Source organism: Pygocentrus nattereri, chromosome 28 (assembly GCF_015220715.1).
Source record: "Pygocentrus nattereri isolate fPygNat1 chromosome 28, fPygNat1.pri, whole genome shotgun sequence".
In the NCBI taxonomy this organism is placed as follows: Eukaryota; Metazoa; Chordata; class Actinopteri; order Characiformes; family Serrasalmidae; genus Pygocentrus; species Pygocentrus nattereri.
This window is the reverse complement of record NC_051238.1, coordinates 7,828,425-7,852,969: the sequence shown is the minus strand read 5'-3', so window position 1 is coordinate 7,852,969 and position 24,545 is coordinate 7,828,425. Positions and strand designations below refer to the sequence as shown.

Below are 24,545 nucleotides of genomic sequence, written 5' to 3'. Positions count from 1 at the left end.
GTGGTTCCTTGCACGGTGAAATGTTTCTTCAGATTGATGGAGAACGTGTTGCATATGGTTCAATCTACCACCAAAAAGGGTTCTATTAAGCTTGTAATAATAGAACCCTTTTCGCTGCTGTACAGAACCATGTGCAACACGTTCTGCATCAGTTTTTGAAGAATCATTTCACCATGCGGGGGGGGGGGTGCTGAGGCGTGCGCGCGCCCTCACTCACCTGCCTTTCTTGGAAACGCCCTCGAGTCCGCGCCTCTGTTTGCATGCGCCACATGGTCGCTGCGTGCGCACGCGCTGCGGGCTGCGCTCGTTCTGTTGCCTCTTTATTGTTTTCGGGTTTTGTTTTGATTGCAGCGCCGGGCCGTGACGCCGACAGAGCACGTGGCACGCGCGTAGTTTTATTTGTGTTGTGCTTTGGTCTTTTCCCGCAGCGCTGCTCGCGCGGGTTCGACAGCTCTTCACTCCGTCCGGCGATGACCGCGAGGTGAGCAGGGCACGCGCGCACCCTCTCAGGAATCCTTACGTTTTTCCTTTCTGTCCCTCTGAGAAACCGGAGCAATACGAAGTGACCAAAGACGCCTCGGCGGTGGACGCGGAGCGCCGGGACGCAGGTAACAGCGCGCGCCGCGGCGGGGTCCGCTTTGAACGCGCTCTAACTCTTGATGGGTGAAGTTGGCTTCCCGCTCGCCAGGTCGTTCCACCTTAAATGGGGCAGCAGTCTCGCGCGCCAGGATGGAAGTGCTGCGCCATTTAAGGTGGAACGGGGAAATTCCAACGAGAAGCTGGCTTCAGCCTCGCGTGGCAGCTGTGCGTGTTGGGCGTGTTCGCGCGCTGAGAGCTGACGGGCGCTTTAGCACGGCCAGCCGCGGCGTTTGAACGGAGAGAGCCCGCGCGCCCTAAACAGCGCTAGAACTGGCCACTCCCTCCTCCCGTGCTTCGGCGCGAACTTCGGGGTTGTTGCTGTTGCTGACACCCGTCATAACTCGTTCGCACCTCATGTTTTGTCTGGAGCAGCGTGGCACCTTCAAGCCGTCCGGCGCTCCTGGCCTAATGTTTGGCGTAACCATGGTTTCCTTTCACGTCCGTCTCGACTCAGCCCAAAGGCGTCCAAACGAACGGTCCCAGTGACGCGCTTTAAACACGACTCCGGTGTTTGGCTGTGAGCGGTGTGGTGTGGAAGTAAGGTACAGCCCAAAAGTCGCCTCGTACTCCTTCATTTTCAGACGCCTTAGCAACGCAAACGTGAACAGTAACGCGTCACCACGTCTATTGTGTGTTAGAATGAACGTGTTAACGTTAAAAGCCGATCTGGAGATCCAGCTTCAGTGTGTAACCTGTCTACCTTACTTAATTCAAACTCACTGTGCAGGGACGTGTCGATATGGGATTTGGGGCCGATGCTGATATCCGATATTTCTGTGTATATCTGTCGATACTGATACTGAATCTGATGCTTAGTAATTGAGACTAAATCTTAGCATTATAGAGAAATGTAATTTGTCTATTTCAAATGCAGTAAAATGAATTAAAAGTATTTTTTAAAGATTAGTAAACTTTGAGTTTTTTTTGTTACTCGGTGGTCTGGTGGACCCACCACTTTATCATTGTGTTTTAAGTCAATACAGCCATAACAACTTATGTAAAAATACCAGATGTTTAAAATATCAAAAGTGACCAGTGTAGGGTTCTCCTTTAGCAGCTGTAGCCAGTCAGCAGCTTGTCCATGTTGTCCACCCACCCACACACACACACACACTAACAGCAGGCCATGTAGGAGGAGAACAGGGTGAAGGACACCGCACCTCCACACTGTTATTCCCTGTGAGTTCAGCCCAACACCACCTATGTAATATAGATGTGGGGTTGAACAGAGTGAAGACACTGAAAATGGGTTGTTTTATATGTTCTTCACAGAAAATGAGCAAAGAATGAGGAATCTGAGGTTGAAGCAATAATAAGTCGCCTCAGTTTTTCTTTTGGTAAACATTGAAAATGGGTTCCACTGACCTGAACACCACACAAGGGTTAGGGTTCTTCGTAGTGCAGTAGCTCGCCATCTATTAGCAGTTCAGTTTGAAGTATGGTCACTAAACGACTGATATGATTCTAATAGCATCATGTGTTCCTACTGTTCATAAATGTCTAGCACAAAATTACACAAATATTCCTGTTAGCTTGGGTTCTAAAAGTGGTTCTCATGTTTACCCCATGAGCACCTATGGGAGGCCATTTCTGCAACACGGGCTATGTTCAGACTGCCAGCCCAAATCTGGTTTTTGTCATATCCAGATTGTTTACAGATTTATTTTTTGATAGTCTACACAGCAAAACAAACCCAAAACTAAACTAAAAAAAAACCACACAAAATGCAAATTTTGCAAATAAAGTCCAAACCACATTTTGGAGACGGCTTGAAATGTGATTCCAATTACATTTTTAAAGGTACATCTCAGTCTGGACACTCTGGCTGTTCAAATCGGATTTTTAATGTTTCCTCTGTCACTTGTAACACGACAAACAATGAAAATGTCAAATCCAGAGTTACGGAAATGCCTGGGATTCAAAAAGAGCACAGAGGATGGAGCTTCTACAGGAGCACTGAAGGAAGGGGTGTACTTGTTTTACTGTGGAGTTTAGATATCAACAGTTGTTCCCCAGATTCATATACTGCACCTTTAGGTTCTTTATGGTTCTCCATAAAATATTATATAGAATAACATATCTTGGAATGCTCTATTTAAAATGAATTCCATTTAGTTTATTTCCTGCCCCAAGGAACCTAAACCTGTGTTTTCTTTGTGAGGAGGTTAATGCTGCTTTTGAAGGCACATAATACGCCTGTAGAAAGTATAGCGGTGAAGAACTTACCAATGCCCGATAATATGGGCTAATATTTCCCAAAATGCTCCCCTTTCAGTGTAAATTGGCTGTTCCTGTTATTGATTAGCACTTGTATAAGCAACACCCTCACCAACTACCAGGCTGATATGGTTTGTCCTGGGAGCACAGCTTAAAAAAACTGTTCCCCCATTTGGTCTCTCATTGAGTAAAAGCTAACAACCAAGCGAAAGCTGACCTATTAAAGATATCAGTGTACAAGTCCACCTGTTTGTTAGCCCCCTTGTCTGTTCCCTGGATACACATCCTGCAGTAAAGTGAATAAGAGCCTTATGTTCTTTTAAGATGTCACTGTATGAAAGATGGATCATGTTTTTAGTGAGGGGACACAGTGAAGAGAGTCTACAACACCTCCTGTGTATATTTAGAGCATGCTTCACTCATTTCCTCCCATTTCACTCGCACTGTTGTGTTCTGTTTCAGTGCCGTTGCAGGCTGGGAGTGATGAGGGAGTGTTGAGTGTTGAGATTTCAGTCACACAAGCTCTGGCCTCGCGAAGGCAATTCTCAGGTAGGTCTGAATATTAGTTTTTAAGCTTTTAATATACTGCTGTCTTGTTTGTTGTAAACTTTGCTTGATGTTTAAAACTCCATTTCAGTATCATATGAACATTTTAAATATTTTTCACTGCATCCAGGGACAAATGTCCTAATTGGACTATTGTATCTTACTTTAGAGCAGGGGTGTCAAACTAGAACACACAAAGAACCGTATAAAAAAAGTCTCAGCAAATCTGTGGGCCAGCTTTTTGTTTCATCTTTGCTTAATGTTTTGCCAGGACCAGAACCAGCCACTGTTAATTTATTGTCCCAAACCTGTAACAGCAAAATAAGCATCGATTCAAAAGCATCGATTCACTGATTGAAAAGTAATTCTAAATAAAAATAAAAATAAATCGTTTTAGGTAGTTTTTAAAACTGCCTATTTGCTTGAACTAGACTCCAGGCATCTTTTCTTTTTGTGTAACCCCTGACCCATAGATTATTGTGGGGCGAGGGGCTCAGAATGCACATTATATTGCAGTGCATGCTGGGGACTGTAGTGCTTCTCAGGCTGATGTGAATAGAACATTGAAATAATTTCACAGGCCGAATAGGATTGTGTCACGGGCCTGACGGGGCCCGTGGGCTTGTGTTTGACACATGGGCTTTAGAACGTTACATTTAGCAAACAAACAGTTTGTTGGACGATTCCTTTAATATCATGTCTTCATCGTTTTATTTATCTTCCACAAATACTGCTGATATTATTCCTTCTTTGTAACTATTGATGGCCTTTGGAGCCTCAGGTTTCTGTTTTTTCAGTTTGAGAACATTGCTTAGTTCTCTGTCTCTCTCACTCCATGTTCTGTCTAAACTGTCTGCAGCGTGTCTCTAACTTTATCGTGTAAATACTCTGATATGGCTGTAAGAAGTGCATGGCGTTAAGGCTTTCTCTGACTCTGTTTGACTCCAGGGCAGGGAATCTTCGGCCATTATCCTCTTTACACATCATAACTTAGAGCGTAATCGCAGGATTACGCTGGCAGAGAGAGAGAAAGAGAGGATGGTTCTTCTGCAGTGAGAACTGGGTCAGACTTTTCTGAGGTGAAAAGGACTCCCAACTGTAATTCTTCTTAAAGAGAAGGTGCCTCACTAACCCAACTAGCCCTCAGAGAACACATGTGGGACCACTCCTGAGTCGGGGTGGGGACTAGAAAATGGTCATTATGGTCTAATTTGAAGTCTAGGTCCATTTTGATGCCTTGAAAGGTCTTCTTCATCTCCTTTTTTAGCTGAGCTGTGGTGGCTTTGCTGTATGATGATGGTTAAAGGGTGGGAACAGATATATTTTTGGAGGTCTTGAGTTACTAGTAAGTAGAGATGTTATGTGGGAGATGAGATTCTTGCTAATATTATGGCTCAAAGCATGCTGGGCTTGGTTTTGATTGAGGCTGGATAACGTGATATGCTATGATATTGCAAAAAAGGTCATGATATGCAAATGAAACATGTAATAAATGACAGACGATGCTGGTCCTGAGTGTTTTAATGGATCACAGCCATTCATAACACCTGGTAAGCAGCATGTCTGTGACATTAGTTTAACCTTTACGTGTGACCACGTATGAACATATATAGTGAGAGGAGTTGTCGTGTTATTGCTGTTGGAGATGGCTCATTTTTCCTCGCTACGTGGTACATAATTCTTCCTCGGGTGCATGTTTTGTCACAACCGTTTTAACAGGTAGGCCACATATAAGCACAGAGACCGCGACATACAAACGGTGTAAACTGTGCTACGCTAACCTGGCTAAACCCAGGTAACCCATCTGAATGGCTGAATCAGTGATGTTTCAGTCACGTTTCAAATGGAAATGAAAGCACAACAGTCCCTGGATCTTCTCCCTTGCAGTGGATATAAAGGAATGTCTTTTGGGGTTTCCTGTCCCTAGCTTAGCCTAACATGGACAGAACAGTCTGATTTCCTTAACAGTGTCATGCTGCACTCCTGGGGCCTTATTTGTGAAAACAAACCATAATATTTTCCAAATTCAATAAAGGTGAAGTTGGCTTCTTTTATGAATTTTTCAGTCCACCTTAAATAGAGCAGGGCATTTAAGCACCTATTAAGGTCTATTGACGATGGAACAAAAAATTTTAACGAAAAGCTGGTGAATAAGAAGCATTGTAGACATTTGTGTGACATTCAACACCAGTTTTACTTCATTTGCTATTTAGCAAAATAAATGTGTGTCTGTGTGTGTGTGTGGGTGTTTGTTTATATATATACAGGGTGATATATGTATACAATCTTTTGTAATAACTCTTGCTAAGACGAAGCAATGTGCAATGTGCTCCTCAGTATATGGAGCTTCAAACAACCCAGGATGCCCCTGCGTCAGATCGATGAGGTAGGCACTGGCTGACTTCCGGGTGCATCCCCCTGTACCCCGTCATGTGTCTAACAGAAAACGGAGATCACTTCTGGCATCGCATGTAATGCAATCGATTACACATACGTCAAGATATGTAGTGTATTTTTTTTTTGGTTAAAATTGCTTCATCCTAACAGGAGTTACAGCAGAAAATTCGAGGCCTCTTTTGAGTGAATCTCCCTGTGTGTGTGTGTGTGTATGTGTGTATATATATATATATATATATATATATATATATATATATACTGTGGGTAATGACCAAAAGAACGAGATCGCGAATACAAGTGGCAGAAATGAGCTTTCTTCGCAGGGTGGCGGGCTACACTCTGTTTCATAGGGTGAGGAGCTTGGCCATCCGGGAGGAGCTCGGAGTAGAGCTGCTACTCCTCCGCACTGAGAGAAGCCACCTGAGGTGGTTCGGGCATCTGATTCGCATGCCCCCTCGGTGCCTCCCAGGCATGGCCTACCGGGACAAGACCCCGGGGTCATCCTAGGACCCGCTGGAGGGATTACATCTCCAAGTTGGCTTGGGAGCGGTCCTTGGGAATGAGCTGGAGGCAGTTGTGGGGGACAGGGTCATCTGGGATTCTCTGCTCTCCCAACTGCTACTGTGACCCTATCTGGATTAAGCGGTTAACGACAATGATGATGATGATAAAGGACAATAGATATTTTCGAATATACACACGTACAGTATAATGTATAGTAATGTATATACATAGCAATACACCAACAATATGACTTGTTGATGATAAAGTCAGTTACTGTTGTTTAATGTGAAGTAGTGATTTGTTGAGAAGCTTACCAACTCTGATTTTTACAGTGGTGTTAGGAACCTATACTTGTCTTCTGATTTGTATGTACATTTTTAATAATGTTAAAAACCTTATGACACCTTGCAGGTACCTTTATATCGTGAATGGATGTTAGAAATACCTTTTGGGCTAAAATGTCGTCAAAACTATCATGAAGCAATGTCTGAGGTATCAGGCAGTGTATTCATAACTATTTCATGTATTTCACAACTATTTCACTGTGCATTAAACTCTTCAGACATCTGGTTCCTATCACCGCCACTGTGACACTTATGACCCCCGTACGTTTCTCTATAATGAAGCATTTCACGCTGAAACACTCTGAATGGCTTTATTTACATCTTATCTGTTTAATTATGCAGAATTGTTGAAAAATGGATGGAAGTTCCTTTTAACCCTTAGGACCTGAAATGCACAATTGACTTCATAACGTCAGAAGGATTGAAGCTACAACATGATCCACACATCAGAACACTCAGCAGACCCGGCCTTAACTAGCTAGTGTCATTCAGCCTAACGTCATTCAAAATCACACAAACAGGCCCCAAAACACATTTAATTTTGAGTATTAAAAATATCTAATGTTAAATATGTAACTCAATTTGTAATAAAAAAAGAGGACAGAAAATCAATAAAGAACATGGCAACCTTAATTTTTACTCAATAATGACCAAAAGAATCAATTACAATCAAAATTCTTGCATTTTCAAGTCACAGAGACTCCAGACTAACAACATCTGGGAAATCTAAAGTGCTGCTTGTTTTGAAGATCTTTATAATTAAAAAATTGCTAAATTCTGCAGGTACTAGGAAAGGTTTTGATCAAAAATTAGCCAAATTCATTAAGATATCAAAATTCTGCGAGCATTTACATGTCAAAAAATGACACATCTGAGTAGCCAAGGGTCTCCTAAAAATAACATGTGGCATCTCATGTAAATACTTTATAATTGCAATTATATTGTAGTTGACCCAAAATACCAAAGGAATTACCCTAGAGTTTAAACTAGATTTAGAAACCAGCTAAAAAATAATAACACTCATTCTTATGCTGCCATTAGGCTAAATGGCTGCTGCTGTTATTATGTGACCTGCTGTACTCTGTACTGTGCTTTTCAGTAGGTTATGCTGCAAGCAAACCTGCAATGTTTCAGGCTAGTTGTATTACTTTTTCATTAGATCTGTTCTTTGTTTCTTGAATATCCAGTGGAGCATTTTCTGTTGATGTTTGGCCAGTGTCAGTGTCTGAAATCAGATCGATGTGATCTCTAATCACTGTATTGTGTTTTCTCCATATTGTGCAGTATGTGGGCTTATTAGGGGTGCCAGCTGAGTCCAGGACAAGAGAAAGGACTGCAGTCAGAAACGGGGCCACTTTTATTAGACCACATGGGAATGGACAGAGAGGAGAGGGAGCGCGCAGAAGGACAGAGATAAAGAGGGAGAGTAAGAGAGAAAGGGAAGGATGGAGGGAGCGGATAAGGGTGGAGGATGAGAGAAGAGTATTGAAAGAGTGAATGTGTAGGGTTGGGCATAATTAGGGCAGCCTTTTGCCTCTGATTTCTAATTAGACATTCAGGGCAGCTCACCCTCTGCTGCTGGAGGCTCAGTGAATATTTTACACCCAGTCTAAATCAAAGTCCTCTCTATCTCTCTCTCTCTCCGCTGAATGGGGCAGGATGTTCAGGGGGAGAATCTGGGTTGCTATGAGCATAATGCCGTCTTGGCTTAGTTCTGTGAGTGAAGGTGTGTATCTTAGGACACAGTGTGAAGCTGTGTGAGTCCCCTGGGCTTCAACAACAAGGCCATGTGCAGAGACTTCAACAATATACTCAGACTCAGAATATACTCAATAGACGTTATTACAGTCTGGCTTTGTGTTAGTTCATTGTGGTTTTTAGCATGTTAAAGGAATGGAAGCTTTCATTCTGTTCAGGAGACTCCCTTTCAGTTTTTCAAAGAGATCCGCAGGGACACTTTTCCCTCACCTCCAAAGTTCAGTCTTAGATGTTGTTTTTTGCATTTCTTGCTTTTCACAATCCAAATAATCCCAAACATATTCTGTGGTGTTGAGGTCTGGACTCTGGGGTGGTCAGTCCATCGTCCAGCTCCTTTGTTGATGTGTCCGTCTCCTTTTCTCAGTGAGGTTCTTCTTGATCAGTTACACATCCTTTCAGACCCACAGCGCTGAGTGGTCTTTTCACAGTGGAAGGATGGATAGAAACACCTGTGGATGTTTTCAGATCTGAAGCAGCTTGATTTTCTCCTCTCTCTCAGAGATGAAAGCTTTGTGCTGTTTATCTGATGGGGGCAGTTTGGTGGTCTGTCAGGTCTTCCAGGTGGTTGTTAGGAGCCCCATTTTCTCTGTAGCTTTTAAGATTTTTTTGGACTCCAGTTTTGGAAACTCCTGTTTTTTTTCTGCTTTCCTTTGTCTTTCCTGTTACATTATCTTACATTTGAATCTCCTCAGAGGTATCTCCAGAAAAATTAATTGTTTGATCTTAATTAAATTCTAACTGGAATTAAAGAAATTAACATGACCGAACCAGCCAGATGCTCATGGTAGAAAAAAAGTAGTGAGGCTTTACTTGTAAAAGGTTTGACAAGAATCGTAGTCTGTGAACGGACGTAGGTATATAATAAGAAAGATATCAGGCAACCAGATCCAAAAAGGGGAAAGGCAAAAAGGCAAAGTCAGAAAATCCAGAAACACGGTCCAAACACAATAAGGCAAAATGGCACACAGGAAACGCTTAGTAGCTCTACAAGGAGATGCAAAACCATGCGAAGAATCTAGTCTAAAGCCCAGGCTTATACATTTTACTGCTACTAGATACATGACACGCAGAGCAGATGAAACAGATCAGTATTCAGGGGATTGTGAAAGGTGGATGACGGAGGTTCTACCGTCGCATGATCTTCCAGGGGAGTTCTTGGGTGAGTCGGAGCCAGAGGGATGTGTAGCAACATTATTGGCCTCGCATCTTTTTTAGTTTTGCACTGAACCTGCGTGGTTAATGTAGCTAAATGTAATGGAAGCTTATAACCGACAAATGTGCATCGTTCAAACTGCACACAACAATCATGTGATACATAAAATCTGCCTGAAAGTAAATTTCCCTTTTTATAACCTTGTTAATCCATGTCCTTGATCATAATAAGTAAAACTCACCACATCATACCATTTAAAAGTCAAAGTTCTTCTGGGTTTTGATTATGTCTCCATGCACCAGTGGGCGGGGCAAAATAAAATTAACCAATAATATCAAATTTCACCTCCACCTCCCACCACCCTACCTGTCATGAAGACAGAGCTCAACTAGCTCAGGGACCATCCTTACACCATGTTTTACTCGTAAATATTTGATGGTACATAAGGAAAATGCATAATGATTTCATGTTGACTTTAAAGCTGAACTATGTCAGATTGGTGTCTGTGTGCTGCTGTGAGTAACCCTGATGTTGGGTCAGGTTTGGCTGGGGTTTTTCGAACTGCATGATGCAGAGAAAGGTGTCCGAACCTCAAACTACAACATGTTATTCAACATGTTGTGTGCAGTGACACATTTCCACCCGAGAGGCCTCCAAATCCCCAAATCATACAAAATGTATCTTTAAGTAAAGTTACCCTTTATTAATCCCACAACAGAGAAATTCACCTCCACATTTAACCCAGCTGTGCAGTGAAACACCCACATATACACTAATGAACACACACAGTAGGGGGCAGTGAGCACATGGTGGGCAGCCCTATACACAGCGCCTGGGGAGCAATTGGGGGTTAGGTGCTTTACTCAAGGGCACTTCAGTCACGTATTGTTGGCTCAGGGGTTTGAACCGGCAACAAGACTGTTTCTCTAACCTCCAGCCTACGACTGCCCGATATGTAGTAGCTGGATTTGTCGTCAAGCCATTGCTTTAACGAGAACCAGGTCGGAGAGGACTTTTGAAAAAGCTTCTTTAGAAACAGCAAAACAAGAAGGACCATAAAGGGAAATGTCGTTTAACTGATTTGTTATGGTCTCTCAGTGGTGATTAAATGTATAAGCCCCACCTCTCCCTCAGATTTAGCCAGCTTTATCCAGTTCTACATTGGAACCAGACAAGACCCATCTAACACAAGGACAAAGGCGCCTGTGAGATACAGTAAGTGTGGAGAAGATAAGAGAGTGTTGTGGCATTAGCAGCGCCTCAGTGTGTGAGTGTGTTGTGAGTGGCGTGCTGTGCCAGTGTGTTTGGCACGAGTGTCAGTGACAGAGTTGGGTCAACACTCTATCGGACTGTCTGCCCCCTCAGGGTCCTGCACTAATGCCTCCCTATTGACTGAGGGGTCAGAGGGGTCCACAGAGCCCTGAGGACATCAGATCAGCTAAAGAGATGGACAGAGAATCAGCACCAAGCTAATGCTCTCTAACAGACACCAACAAAGCCATTCCTAGGTGTGATTTTTGAGAGTGTCTAGAATGTAATCCCCCAGTCGCACTCTTCCAGAATGATCTCCCCTGTTGACAATGTCCAAGAATTTTTCTCTCATTCACATTTCTCTACTGCGTTCTCCCCTTTTCACATTGTTTTAGAATGTGCTTCCCTCATTCCTACTGTTCTAGAATTTTTCCTGTTCACACTGTACCCTATTTATGCTATTCTAAAATGTTCTCTCCTAATTTACATTGTTCTAGAAGGTTCTCTGTATTCACACAGTTCTAGAATTATATTCCCCTATCTATACTGCCCTAGAATGTTCTCTCCATTCATGCTGTTCTAAGATGGTGTCAACCTATTCACACTGTTCTAGAATGTCCTTCCCCATTAGCTCTTTTCTAGAATATTATCCACATTCACAATGTTCTAGAATTACGTCCCCTAGTCACACTGTTCTTGAATGCTTCCCCATTCACACTGTTCTAGAATGTTCTGTCCCATTCACACTTTTCTAAAATTGTATCTCCTATTCCGACAGTTCTAGAATGTTGTCCCTCATTCTCACTGTTCTAGAATGTTTTCTCCCATTCTCACTGTTCTAGAATTGTATTCCTCTGTTCACATTGTTCTAGAATGTTGTCTCCGATTTCTCACTGTTCTAAAACTGTGTCCCCTATTCACACTGTTCTAGAATGTTCTGTCCCATTCACACTGTTCTAAAATTGTATCCCCTATTCTGACGGTTCTAGAATGTTGTCCCTCATTCTCACTGTTCTAGAATGTTTTCTCCCATTCACACTGTTCTAAAATTGTATCCCCCTACTCACACTGTTCTAGAATATTCTCTGCATTCACACGGTTCTAAAATGCTATAGGACGGCTGAATTGTACCACTAACCCTAGACAGGTCTTCTAAAAGAAGCTGCGCTGCTGCCTGTGCTGTTCTCACCAGAGAATGAGAGTTTTGGAAAGAGGCCAGAGGATTAGCATTGCCCCGCTGTATTAACTAAACCCCGCAGAGCTGCCTTTACCCTGAAGGTTGTTCAAGATAGTCTTATGAATCTTATGAAAAAAGGCCACGTGCCCCACTTTGTGCTCTTTTCATATCAGGTGCATGAAAGTGAAGCAGTACATGCATCGACGCTGAATGGCTACTGAAGCACAGATGCTCAGGAGATGGCTACAGAGGAAAGAACACCTAAACCCATGAAGTTATGAATGTGGATAACACAAATATTTGACATGCCTCACAAAGGCCAGTAAATACACCTTTGGTCTCCCGTGTGTGTGTAGGGTATGTTAATCTGAACCAGACTCAAACAATCTGGCAGCATGAAAACAGGCTTTTGCCTCTGTTTCAGGAAATCTCATAAATACAGTGAGTCCAGCGTCGTACAGCAGCTCATATCTCTCAGGTCCTGAGTGTGTTTATGCTCAGCTTTAGTAAACGTAACATGCATGAAAACATTAAGTGCCTGTTTCAAGACGGCTGCGGTTGTTGTGTGAAGGTGGATAGAGATTTTAGAACATCATATGTACACTCTAAAAAACGATGGTTCTTTAGTAAAGAAATGGTTCTAAATACAACCATGAACACTCGAGGAACCCTTTGCATGATTAAAGTGTTCTTTGAATCATTAAATTCTTCTTCAGATTTATGAAGAATGTGCTATAGATGGTTCCATATGGAGTGTTTTTGAAAAGGACTCTGTATAGCACCTAAAAGTGTTTTTTACAATGTCAAGCCTGTGATGATAGAAGAACCTTCTTTGGTGCTATATTGAACCCTTTTCAAAAAGGTCCTATACTCTTAAAAAAAAGATGGTTCTTCAAGGTTTCTTTATTAAAATGGTTCTATATAGAAACATGAACACTCAAATAACCCTTTGCATGATTGAAGGGTTCTTTGCATCCTGAAATGGTTCTTCAGACTGTTGGAGAATGTGCTGTAGATGGTTCTCTATAGAACCTTTTTATCAAGGGTTCTGTATAGCACCTCGAAGGGTTCATCTGTTGTTACGGAGTCAGACTTGTATCACTAGAAGTACACCTTTCAAAATGGTTCTGTATAAAACCATCTATCGGACATTTATGCACATTTTCCAACTATTTAAAGAACCTTTTAATCAAGCAAACCAGTGTTCATGGTTTTATATAAAATGATTTTCTTTACTAAAAAAACCCTTGAAGCACCATCTTTGTGAGGGTGTATATAGAACCATATAAAACGCATTCTCCATCAATCTGAATAACCTTTCAGGATGTGAAGAACCCTTTAATCATGCCGGGGGTTCTTTGAGTGCTCATAATTTTGTATTGTATAATTTTCTTCATTAATGAGCTCTTCAAGAACCATCTTTTTTAAGAGTGTAGCTGGATCTTATTGCTGGCTTTCATGAAACATTAAAGAAATACTGCTGAATTTTCCAGAAAAGTGAGTGAAGTTCTGACCTCAGCTTTGAAAGAGAGACTCAGTGGCCAGTGCCTTGAGGACTTTTACTGCATGTACAGTCAGGACCATAAATATTCAGTCATCAATAAAGTCCTTGTTGTTTTTGCTGTCTACCACAGTTTACTGGAGCTGAAATTAAATAAGCAAATGAGCTTAGCTTTATTTTGAGGGTATCCAAAATGAGTGTATGGTGTAGGAATTACACCAGCCCCCAAATTTAAGGCTTCAGAACTAATTAGACTAAGTAATTTGGCAGCATAAGGCAACATACTCAAATTAAATTGTCATTTTTAATACTTGGCTGCAAATCCTTTGCAGTCAATGACTGGCTGAAGTGTAGACCCCTTAGACCAGGTGCTGGGTTTCTTCCCTGGTGATGCTCTGCCAGGCCTTTACTATAGCTGTCTATGCTTCTGCTTGTTCTTGGGGTGTTTAACATCGTTTTGCCTTCAGAAAGAGAAACGCGAGCTTTATTGAAAATCTCAATGGCTCACTCTTTTATACAGTTCATGTAAATGTCTGCTGTATACATGTGTTTTGTCTCATGATAGACTCTGGTACTTATACCTACCATCTAAAAGACATAAAATCAGACAGTTTTCACTCTAAAACTGCTGGAGTCAGACATGACTTTACAAATCCCTGATTGTAGCTTTAAATGTCCCATCCAGATTGTGGAGCCAGCTGTCTTTCTGTGTTACGAAACATGCAGAGCATCAGCCGAGCACTGCTTAAGCTTTTAAAGCTGCCCTTCCTCCACCCTTCACACCTCTGGAGCCTAAGCACTATTACACCGCCGCATGGCAGCCCTATGGGACACAGAGACAGTGTGTAGGAAGCTAGTTTAAATATTAAATGCATGAGTGTCTCTCCAACCAACCGTATAAACATCATACCATCAGCGACCAGACACTTATATCTAACACAATCGGATACACAGTCTGATGTGATAACATAGAACTGACAATGCGCTTTACTGACAGTAACAAACAATGCAATAAAACGTACTTATATATTATATTTTGATGCTTTGCTTGTCAGTTCCCTGAAAACAGTTGCCAAAGTTTTAACATCTGATATGTTGTCTTTGTACTATTTCCAATTAAATATAGGGGTTAAATGATTTTCACATCATTGCCTTTTGTTTTCATTTACATTTTGCATAACGTCCCAACTTTTTTTTGGAATGGGGCTGTAATTTGTGTCCCTGATCATATTAGGCGTGAGTTATCATATTATTTACACAGCTTTTATTCTGTTTTCATATCTCCCAACTTACTCCCCCACTCCTTTGTAGTTTACGGATGCCCCCTCGTGATTTTTTTCTGGTTCAGGCCTATGTGGAACCCTTTTAGCAATTAAACAGAGTGTGGGAAATAGTATTTTGTTGCCATATCACATAACATTGAAAACTACTTAGGGGCACAAGTGCTAAATGAACATTATCACCATGATGCTCCCTGTTGAGCTTTCTGGAAGTGATACGTATGCTGTACCACCACTATGTCTATGATGATTTGATTAGCAGATATAAAAAAATAAGTCAATGTGAATTTGTTTTTATCAAATCCCGTTTATTGTCGCATCACATCTACACAGGTGCAAAATGAGTGAAAATCTTAGGTGCGTAGCCCCCTTGTATAATTTAAATACAAAACGGTATTGAAATCTATAGTTGTACAGTAATAAGTTATGAAATAAAACTTAATAAATGAGATTATAACTATGGTATTTACTATTGTACACATTTCCCTATGTGCAGTTAGCCTGAGGGAGATAAATAAATGAGATGCAGGTACACAGGGGATAGAATATTGATATAGAAATCTTCCAGATTATACAAGATATGGATAGAAGAAGTACAAGATGTCACTCTATATGTGTAAGTATAGATTTGTTGGATTGAAGGTGCAGTAAGATCAGAGTGAGTCTGTTGGTGTGGATGAGCTTTAGCTTGTCCATGGAGATCATCATGATGATGACTCAGAGGTGCAGTGACAGGCCTATAGACCGATACACCAGCACTACTTGCTGTTCAGCAGCCTGATGGCCCGGGGGAAGAAACTGTCTCAGAACCAGCTGGTTCTGGACTTTATGCTTCTGTACCTCCTCCCGCTCAGCAGCTGTGAGAACAGGCAGTGGCTTGGGTGGGTGGAGTCCTTTAGAATCCTCCTGGTCTTCCTCAGGCAGCGGCTGGTGTAAAAATCCAGGAGGTTTGGGCGCTGGACCTTGGTGATGTGCTGGGCTGTCTGCACCACCCTGTGCAGAGCTTTCCACTCAATGATAGTGCAGTTTCCATACCAGGTGGTGATGGAGCCTGTTAGAACGCTCTCCACAGTACGTGTGTAAAATGTTCTGAGGATGTGGGGGTTCAAGCCAAACCTTCTCAGCCGCTTGAGGTAGAAGAGGCACTGTGTTCGGCCAATGTCAGATCCTCAAATGTCGTATTGAAGTGATTTTGTTGTTGTCTTTACTGAAAAGATAGAAAGATTCATTGATGAATGTTTTCTTCAGTAATTTTGTTGACTAGATTAACACTGTAACCCTCCCACCCATCATCAAGCGAAAGGCTAAGCTAGCTCAGAGACCCTCCCTAAAACTGTTTCACTCAGAAAATATCATTTAACAGAAGATGAATGTGCTTTGATTTCCGATTCATGTTGACTTTGAGAGATAAATCGTTCTTTTTATCGACTGTATATCAAGCATTTCTAGAATTAGAGGTATTACATTGAATATAATACATTTTGTTGTTGACCACTCCTGTTATTTTCATATTCACAGTTCACAGTTCACAGTACTTTATTTATATTTATATTCATTGCCAAGTATCAAAATTTTTACAATTTTTGTTTTTCTACATCATTTGAGCATTTTGAGCAGTTTACCATTTTAGAGATAATTGCTTTTCTCCAGATAGCAATAAAATATCAATACTGTTAGTAAGAGCTGATTTATTTTATTTATATTATAAATAATATTTTACTGTTTACTGTATGTGAATCTTTCATTGTCTATAATTACATGACACTAGACAACTCAGCTGGTAGGGGTTATGAACCAAGGAGAGGGCTGCATCCTGAGAGACTGTGTGATGTTTGATGTTGAATATGGAGCAGGGCGAGGATGAGGGTGAACAGCGCATGCTTGGATGAAGAACTATCGCTCTTTAAAATTCCTTTATAATTCAGTGAATAAAATATGACTCTCTACTGAAAGTCAGTCAATGGGGCAAAACAGTCGTTGGAAAGCAGAAGAGCGTTGTAAGTTAGCGAGGGTGAGTCGTGCTCTCGGGATGCTCTGGGGGAGGTGTTTTAGGGTATCAGCTGAATGGATGTGTTTGTGCTGCTGTAAGCAGATTACCGACTCTTAGGGGCTTTTCCCACGTCCTGGATAGCGTTCGCTCCTGGAAGGGCTAACCCCACCCCCAAAAACCAGGAAACCCACTTCACACATTTTAATCGCCACGACTTTTAGCCCACATGTCAAATCCTTCTTTTACAGAGAGACTGGCTTTCTATGATGAGTGAGTTTTGTTGAATTGCACATTCATTAGATCATTGCTGTTGCAGGAAAGCCTTTTTTGGACACCATTAAAAAAAAAAAAAAAAAAAAAAAAACCACCTGCCCTTCACACTGTGTGAGCATTAATGAATGGACCAAAGATCATTTTTAATGACTTGGAATGAAATATTGTTACATTAATGTTCAGTGCAGTTAGAAATGACCTTCAGGAATGTGATATGAGGCTTCAGGTCTGAAAACATCCACAGGTGTTTCTGTCCATCCTTCCACTGTGAGAGAGGACGCATCAGCGCTATGGGTCTGAAAGGATGTGTAGAGCCAAAAGAAAAAGTAAAAAAAAAACAAAAAAACAGCAAATCACACAAAGCAGCAGCTGGAGTTCTCAGAACAATTGAAAAAACGCAACCAACTTCTGTGACTGAACTTTGGAGGTGTACAAAAATATCCATGCAGATTTCAGAACGTTTCATGAAAAGAATGCAAGCTGTAATAAAGGTAAAGGGTGGACTCGCTAAATACTGATACTATGTTGAGTTGTTGTGGCTTTTGTGTAACTTTCAGTTGGATATGTTTCCCACTTTTTCTTGAGGAACTTGTACTTAATGGTTATTTTGACTTTAAGTTAAAGAAATTAGTCTCTTTTGCACAGTATTTGGTTTGGGCCATTCTACTGAAGTAGAAAAAAACAATTAAGTATTCAGACCTTACATGTTTATTAAGATTAAGACCTATTTAATCCCCAGACATTAAATGAGATACTAATAAGCAAAGGATAGGACATATTTATTACCCCCCCCCCCCACTACCCCGGAAAATACATTGAAAGTAATACTTTTTTTCCAGTGATTTAAAGGTCATTTTGGATTCTTTCAAAGTGAAGTTGAAATATTTTAATTTATCATAACTTTTTTCAGAAAATGCTGTCCCATATTCTCATGTCCCTACGGAAAAGATGATCTAGGGTTAGGTGAGGGTTAGGATCTGATTCTTCCATTTTATAATTTGTTTTTGATAAGAGAAACATTATTAAGGTACAGGGGTCACTCAAAGTGAAAAGATCTTAGTCCAAAGTCCAAAACAGTTAAAGTCTGAAAATGGTTTTGAACTCTGACTCTGAACCGGTTGAGTAGAATGGCACAGTGGCCGACAAGACACTATTCATAGTACAATTAAAAACACTTTACAAACTCATAAACGCGCTGAAAACGCTTTCATCAGCGTTCATAAAGCTACGTTTTACAAACACATGCAACTTCAGAAACACTGCAAAGTCAGTCACAACACAACGGAAGTGAGACACAACACAATGGAAATGTTTCTGGAAGACTAGATGGACTATCTCTGTTGGAAAATCACTGACAGAAGCAGATAAGACCACAGACACTCACATTCCCAGTTGGTGTTATTAGTTTAACAGTTACACTCTACAGCTAATTCCTGTTACGATACAATGATAGTAATAATCTGCCCAAATAAAACTTAACTTACAACCCCATTTCCAAAAAAGTTGGGACACTGTGAAAAATGTAAATAATTGAAATCCTATATTTAATTTAAAATGCTTCAAAGACAACATATCAAATGTTGAAACCGAGACATTTTATTGTTTTTTGAAAAATATATGCCCATTTTGAATTTGATGCCAACCTTTTATTCCAAAAAAAGTTGGGACATGGGCAACAAAAGGCTGGTAAAGTTGTGTAACACTTAAAAACACCTGGCAGTTAATTGGCAACAGGTCAGTAACATGATTGGGTATAAAATGAGCATCCCAGAGAGACGTAGTCTTTCGCCAGTAAAGATGAGAAAGGATTCACCACTCTGTGAAAGACTGTACGAGCAAATAGTGCAACAATTCAAGATGAACGTTTCTCAACATGAAATAGCAAAAACCTTTTGCTTTTCATCATCTGCGGTACAAAATATTAAAAGATTCAGAGAATCTGGAGAAATCTCTGTATGCAAGGAACAAGGCCAAAAAACTGGGTTCAGGAATGCTGCCACCTTCTCTGGGCCCAAGCTCATTTAAAATGGACTGCGGCAAACTAGCCTGGCTACAGTCCAGACCAGTCCAGAAAGTGCTTTGAGTTTGCAGCTTGTTTTTAATTTGTGGTATGTTGGGAAAGAATAGTCCATATAATGTTATTGTTCCAAAATGATGTCCGTAATTCTGACGACAAGGTTGATTTAACCTTCGTTGCTAGACTCTGAAGTGTCAGTTTAGCACCAAATCAAGCCTAATTGGATTGGAGTACATCCTGTGTATATAAAGTCAAATTACATTCATCCCGTCACTTTCATCGTTCATCGTTTTTGCCTTTCAGCTTTTAATAAAGCAGTCCCTGCAGAGGAGTGTTCTGCTTGAGGAGTGCGCAGGGGAATGGCTGATTCATGGCAGTCTCGCTGAAAGGCTGGTATGAAGGATGGAGCGGTGTAGGATCTTCAAAGAGATCAGCTGAGTGAGGCAAATTGAAGAGATTGCTTGGACTGTGGTGAGCCTGAGGTGTGACCAATGGAAAAAGCATGCATGTGAAGGCAAGGCTCAGGGGAGTTAACCCTTTAAACTGCAGGCTTATTAATCTTAATGCGAATTATTAACTACTAATATACAGTTCATATAGTTCTGAGGAAGGAATGTAAAGGCCACTGTTTACTGGAGTTTAAAGGGTTAAAGATGACCTCTGTGGAGCTGAGAGAACTGAGAGTGTCATCCAGCAGCTCTCCATTAGCATTAGCCTAAATGCTAGTTTGCAGGATTGCGGTTTTTGCAGCGTTGTTGCTAGGCACAATCAACCATCGTCCTGGTGAACGAGGGCGTGACCTCGTCGCTTCAATTCAGACATCTGGGTCTGAGTCGGTCACCCAAACACCGTGGTGATGGCCAGGCCCCGCCCCCCCACTGCCAGCGCCCTAGGGGTGAAAGGTTATTGGCTGCGCAGTCGGAAGTGCCAGGCTGCGATATGCCACTATTTTTAGTAGGGGATTTTCAGTGTTGTTGCCATGCAGCAGTTTGGCTCTCGCCCGTCGACTGTCTTCTTCTTTTCCTCCCTCCCTTCCTCTCCCACTCTCTCTCTCTCTCTCTCTCTCTCTCTCTCTCTCTCTCTCTCTCTCTCTCTCTCTCTCTCTCTCTCTCTCTCTCTATCACTCCCCCTTCCCTCTTGCTTGGTGCGTAGTTCTCTCTCACTGTGCCGTTTGACTCGCTGAGTGTTGTGGCGCTGAGGAGAAGCTCGAGTGTGACGGATCTGTGAGCTTCACTCGAGCAGAAAAATGTAGGTCACACTGTAAAGCAAACAGAGAGAGAGAGAGATCAGTGGGAGAGATGGAGGTGCAGAGGGAGAGAGAAAGAGATGAATGAGGAAGAGGAGGAGTGAGAGAGAGGGAGAGAAAGGTGAGATGGCGGGTGAGAAAAACATAAATAGAGGAGGAGAGAGAGATTCACGGAGAAGTGGGCGAAGAAGAGAGAGAGAACAGACATAGCCTGAGAGAAAAAATAGAGAGAGGCTGAAAGAAAGAGAGATCAGGAGGAGAGAGGGGATGAGGGAGTGAAACAGAGAGACCAGGAGGAGAGATGGAGAGAGAGATAGAGACGCATAGGGAAAGAGAAGGACAGAGCACGTAAAAGAGGAGAGAGAAAGAGTGAAACGGAGAGATCAGGAGGTGAGAGAAAAACAGATAAAGAGGAAAAGAGAGAATAAGAAGTGGGGAGGGATACTTGCTGAGAAAGAATAAGTAATGAGAGAAGGAAAACAGGAGGATCGAGAAAGAGAGAGGAGAGACATGGGGAGAAGGAGAAACCTAGCTTGAGAGAAAAAAGTTGAAAGAATCAGGAGGAGAAATGGTTGAATAGACTGAAACAACGACGAGAGAGAGAGAGAGGAGTGAAAGTGAAGGGAGTGAGATGTTAGAGAGGACTGAGTGAAATAGAGATGGGTTGAGATTGAGAGAGTGAAATGGGCTGGAGAGATCAGGAGGAGAGATGAAGGAAGAAAGGGAGAGAGAGAAATAAAGATGGTGGAGAGAGATTCAAAGAGAACTGAGTGAGAGAGAGGCAGTAAGAGATCAGGAGGTGAGAGGGAAAGAGAAAAAGAGAAATGGATCAAGAAAGAAAAGGGAATGGGAGTGGATAAGAGAGGTGTATAGAGAAAATGAAGAGAGGTGGAGAGACATTCAGAGACAATTAAGAGAGAGGAAGAGAGATCTGGAGGTGAGAGGGAAAGAGAAAAAGAGATAGACGAAGAAAAGGGAATGAGAGTGGATAAGAGGTATAGAGAGAAAACAGAGAGAGAGAAAGAGAACAAGAGATATTCAGAGAGAACTGGGTGAGAAAGCGAGAGCTGGGAGAAAGAAAGAGGGAGGGAAGGAGAGAGAGGTGAAAGGATGCTGTGAAACACTTCAGCTTCGGATGCTTTAGAGCTCCGTTCCTTTGCTGTTGGTTCTCTCGGAGAGGAGCGTTCAGTGTGCAGCTGCAGAAAGTGATTGGTGTAGGTTGGTGGGTGTGCCTGTAGCGGGGCAAGAAAAGCCTTACAAAAGCATTGCAGTGGTGTCAAGGACAGGCTGCCTGGCAGAGGAAGAACGAGCGAGTGCACAGAGACAGAAAAAAACACTCCACAAAGATGGAAAGCCTGAAAGAAAACCAAGCGAACTGAGAGAGAGAGAGAGAGAGAGAGAGAGAGACACACAGAAAGCTCTGGGTAGAGTATGTCAATAGTGGGAGCTGCTGAATTATAAATAACTAGGCTACTACTGTTTAAAATACATGCTGAGTAGTTTGTTGTAGTTTTCCAAAAGCATATATTTTTAATGGAGATAACTTTCCCCTTAAGCACTGATTCCTTGGAAGTGCATGTTACATTTATTGCAGTTTTAACTGGTCTATTTTTAAGATGGTTGGGCCATTTTGGTTCATACGCCTTCGGTTTAGGTGAAGACTCCATGTGTAGTAACATGAATGCTTCTCATGAAATAACGTCTAAAGAGTTTAGACATATTTGCTAAATCAGGGACGTTATGAAGGAGGAGACCAGTCACTGACTGGGAATGAAAGGGAAAGCTTGTAACCCTCATTATGCTGTCTGTTTATCAGAAAAGTCCGGCCCTTCTGTAAAAGGAGCCAGTTAGCTTGCTGGTTAAGCGGCTAGCGGGAAAAGCTCCCCCTTGTTGTGGAGATTTGTGTGTGCGCAGTAGCCAGAACAAGCTGCAAATTCACATTTTTATGTGTTTTCTGAGCCAAACAGTGGCAACTGTTTTATGCTGCTTCAGTCAGATTTTATTAGCGGTTTCAAATTTGTTTTTAAATGTTAATTTAGCTTGTAGTTTTGGTTTTATAGGTCTTTTCCCATTCAAGAGACTCAAAGAGAAAAAACTGCCCAGGGGTGTCACAAAGATGGCCATTGAGTGGACAGACTTTTCTATAAGTACTTTGCCTTGATTAGGCCAAAGCCTAGACCAGGGATCGGCAACCCAAATGTTAAGAAGAGCCACTTTGGCAATCTTCAACAAAAATCTAACCATTTTGTGAGCCACAACATTACATGTTCATTTTATTGAAGTAACGTTTCACCATCTTGGCTGTAAATCTGTCTCAGGATGTGTTAATGTACTAGTATAAGCTAAAAAATATGATATACATATAAACACAGACCTCCTTTGCTCTGCTTTAAGCTTCAGTTCAGCTATAGCCACTTTTCTCACATCTCTGGCAGAAAACTTTTCCGCAAATATAGAATAGTAACTTGTAAACTGTCTCTTCATTTTTGACTTTTTTAAAGACTCATTCACCAGCTTCTTGTTCGAATTTTCCCTTTCCACCTTAAATTGTGCCTGAGGTGCCAGAAAATAGCTAACCTTTGCACCATTTAAGGTGGAATGAGAAAATTTGAATGTGAAACTGACTTCAGCCTCGCCACTTTTTAGTGTTTGACCGTTTCTCGTTGCAGATTGAACATATCAGGAAACCAATTGGAGTGATTATAAATGCAAATAAGTCCATTCATCTCCAAATTATCGATGTTCATCTTAAATCTTTCCCTGTGCCATTTTGTTAGCAAAACAGCTAGGCAATGTTGTTATTTGCGTTGCTATGGTGACCAATCTTCAGGGTTAAAGGGTGAATTGGCAGTTCTACCTTAACTTCAGTGTTGAAGAGCATTTACTGTTAACCTGTGTTGAAGGATCAGCAGAGCTTTATTTTACTGTAAAGGAGGATTATTTTATTTTTACCTACAAATCTGATTCTGCTGTGGAAACACAACAGGACAGCAAAAGAGCCACATGTTGCTCCAGAGCCACGTGTTGCTGACCCCTGACCTACACTAAAGACAAATACTCAGTGGTGATTCATCACTGGTATTGTAATCTAATCCATGACTGGAAAAACCTTGCTGTTAGTGCTTTAGTGTAGATCAACACTTTTATTCCTTTGTTAGCTTGATACCGCTTGTGTAATCTCCACAGGAAAGCATTGAACTCTGTTAATACCCTTGATTTCAGAAGAAGCATTAGATGAGCAGGTGTCTACACACTGTTGGAATGCACAGAAGAACTGATTAAGTTAACTGTGGCTTTGAAGTACAGTACATCTCCAGAGGCTTGTAGATGCCCACTCATCTGATGTTTCTGAAATCAAGGGTGTTAATAGGGATTTTTTCTGGTTCCATCACTCCAGTTCTACTGTTCCACTTCCACTGCCCAAGTCTGGGGAGGGCTTTATACCCCTCTAGCCAATGTTTGTCATGGAGTGTAGTGTTCATAGGCTCATGTTTGGTGTCTACTTCTGTTGGCAGTGCTTTTTTTTTTTAAATCATACAAGCTGTGTGCACCTTAAAGTAGCAGAATTCTCTAATTAGAAGGACTTTCTGGATATTGTTGGGCATACAGTTGTTTTTTGGTTTTTCTCAACAGTATAGTCCAATAATCTGACACATCACCTCCATATCATCCTCTTTGTACTGAAGTGGACTAACAGACTGAAATGTAAAGAGCGGGGTGACCTAGGCCTTGAACTCATGCTGGCACAAGCTGTTTTCTTTCAAAGCACCGGTGGGTTCGGCTGGGGCCGCTTATCTCCACCGAGGTGAGAGCTGATGTTTCTCTTTATGCCTGAGAGGAGAAAACAGGCTAATATCTGCACGCACTGAGGATTACTCATCTGTCTGCTGCCTGTTTTTCTTTTTCCTGCTGGAAAAGTCGTTCCTGTGCTTGTTCAGAAGACAATGCTGTGTTATGTTGTACTACATCAGATTAGATCCAGTCTCTCCAGAATAAATATCTACTCTATGCTTCTTGTAACCAAGGTATTAGGAGAGTATGTTGTGTGAAGTTACAAAAGACAGAGTTTATGCTCTCAAAATTTGCAAATAGTAGCCTTTATTTAAGCTTGCTGCAGTGAATATACGTTAATGCTGCATTGAGATTTCCTCAGATTCTGTGAGGAAGACGTCAGAGAGAAGAAAGGCAGGTGGTGATCTATTTATAAGCGTTTTTTGGGAAAGTGTTTTGGTTTCTTCACACCTTTTGGAAA

The 24,545-nt window shown here is 41.6% G+C and overlaps 1 protein-coding gene across 2 annotated transcripts in view; it reads left to right on the top strand.

Annotated features, from left to right (window-relative positions):
- The first annotated feature begins 316 nt into the window (after window positions 1-316).
- The window catches only part of si:ch211-169p10.1 (coiled-coil domain-containing protein 120), a 99,588-nt gene continuing 75,359 nt past the window's right edge, over window positions 317-24,545 (top strand). Inside the window, exons 1-2 of one of the 2 annotated variants that reach the window (XM_037535762.1) lie at window positions 317-608; window positions 3,319-3,405. The gene's annotated coding sequence lies outside the window, so the exon portion shown is untranslated. The remainder of the gene's footprint in view (window positions 609-3,318; window positions 3,406-24,545) is intronic. The other variant, XM_017719447.2, reaches the window with a different exon arrangement.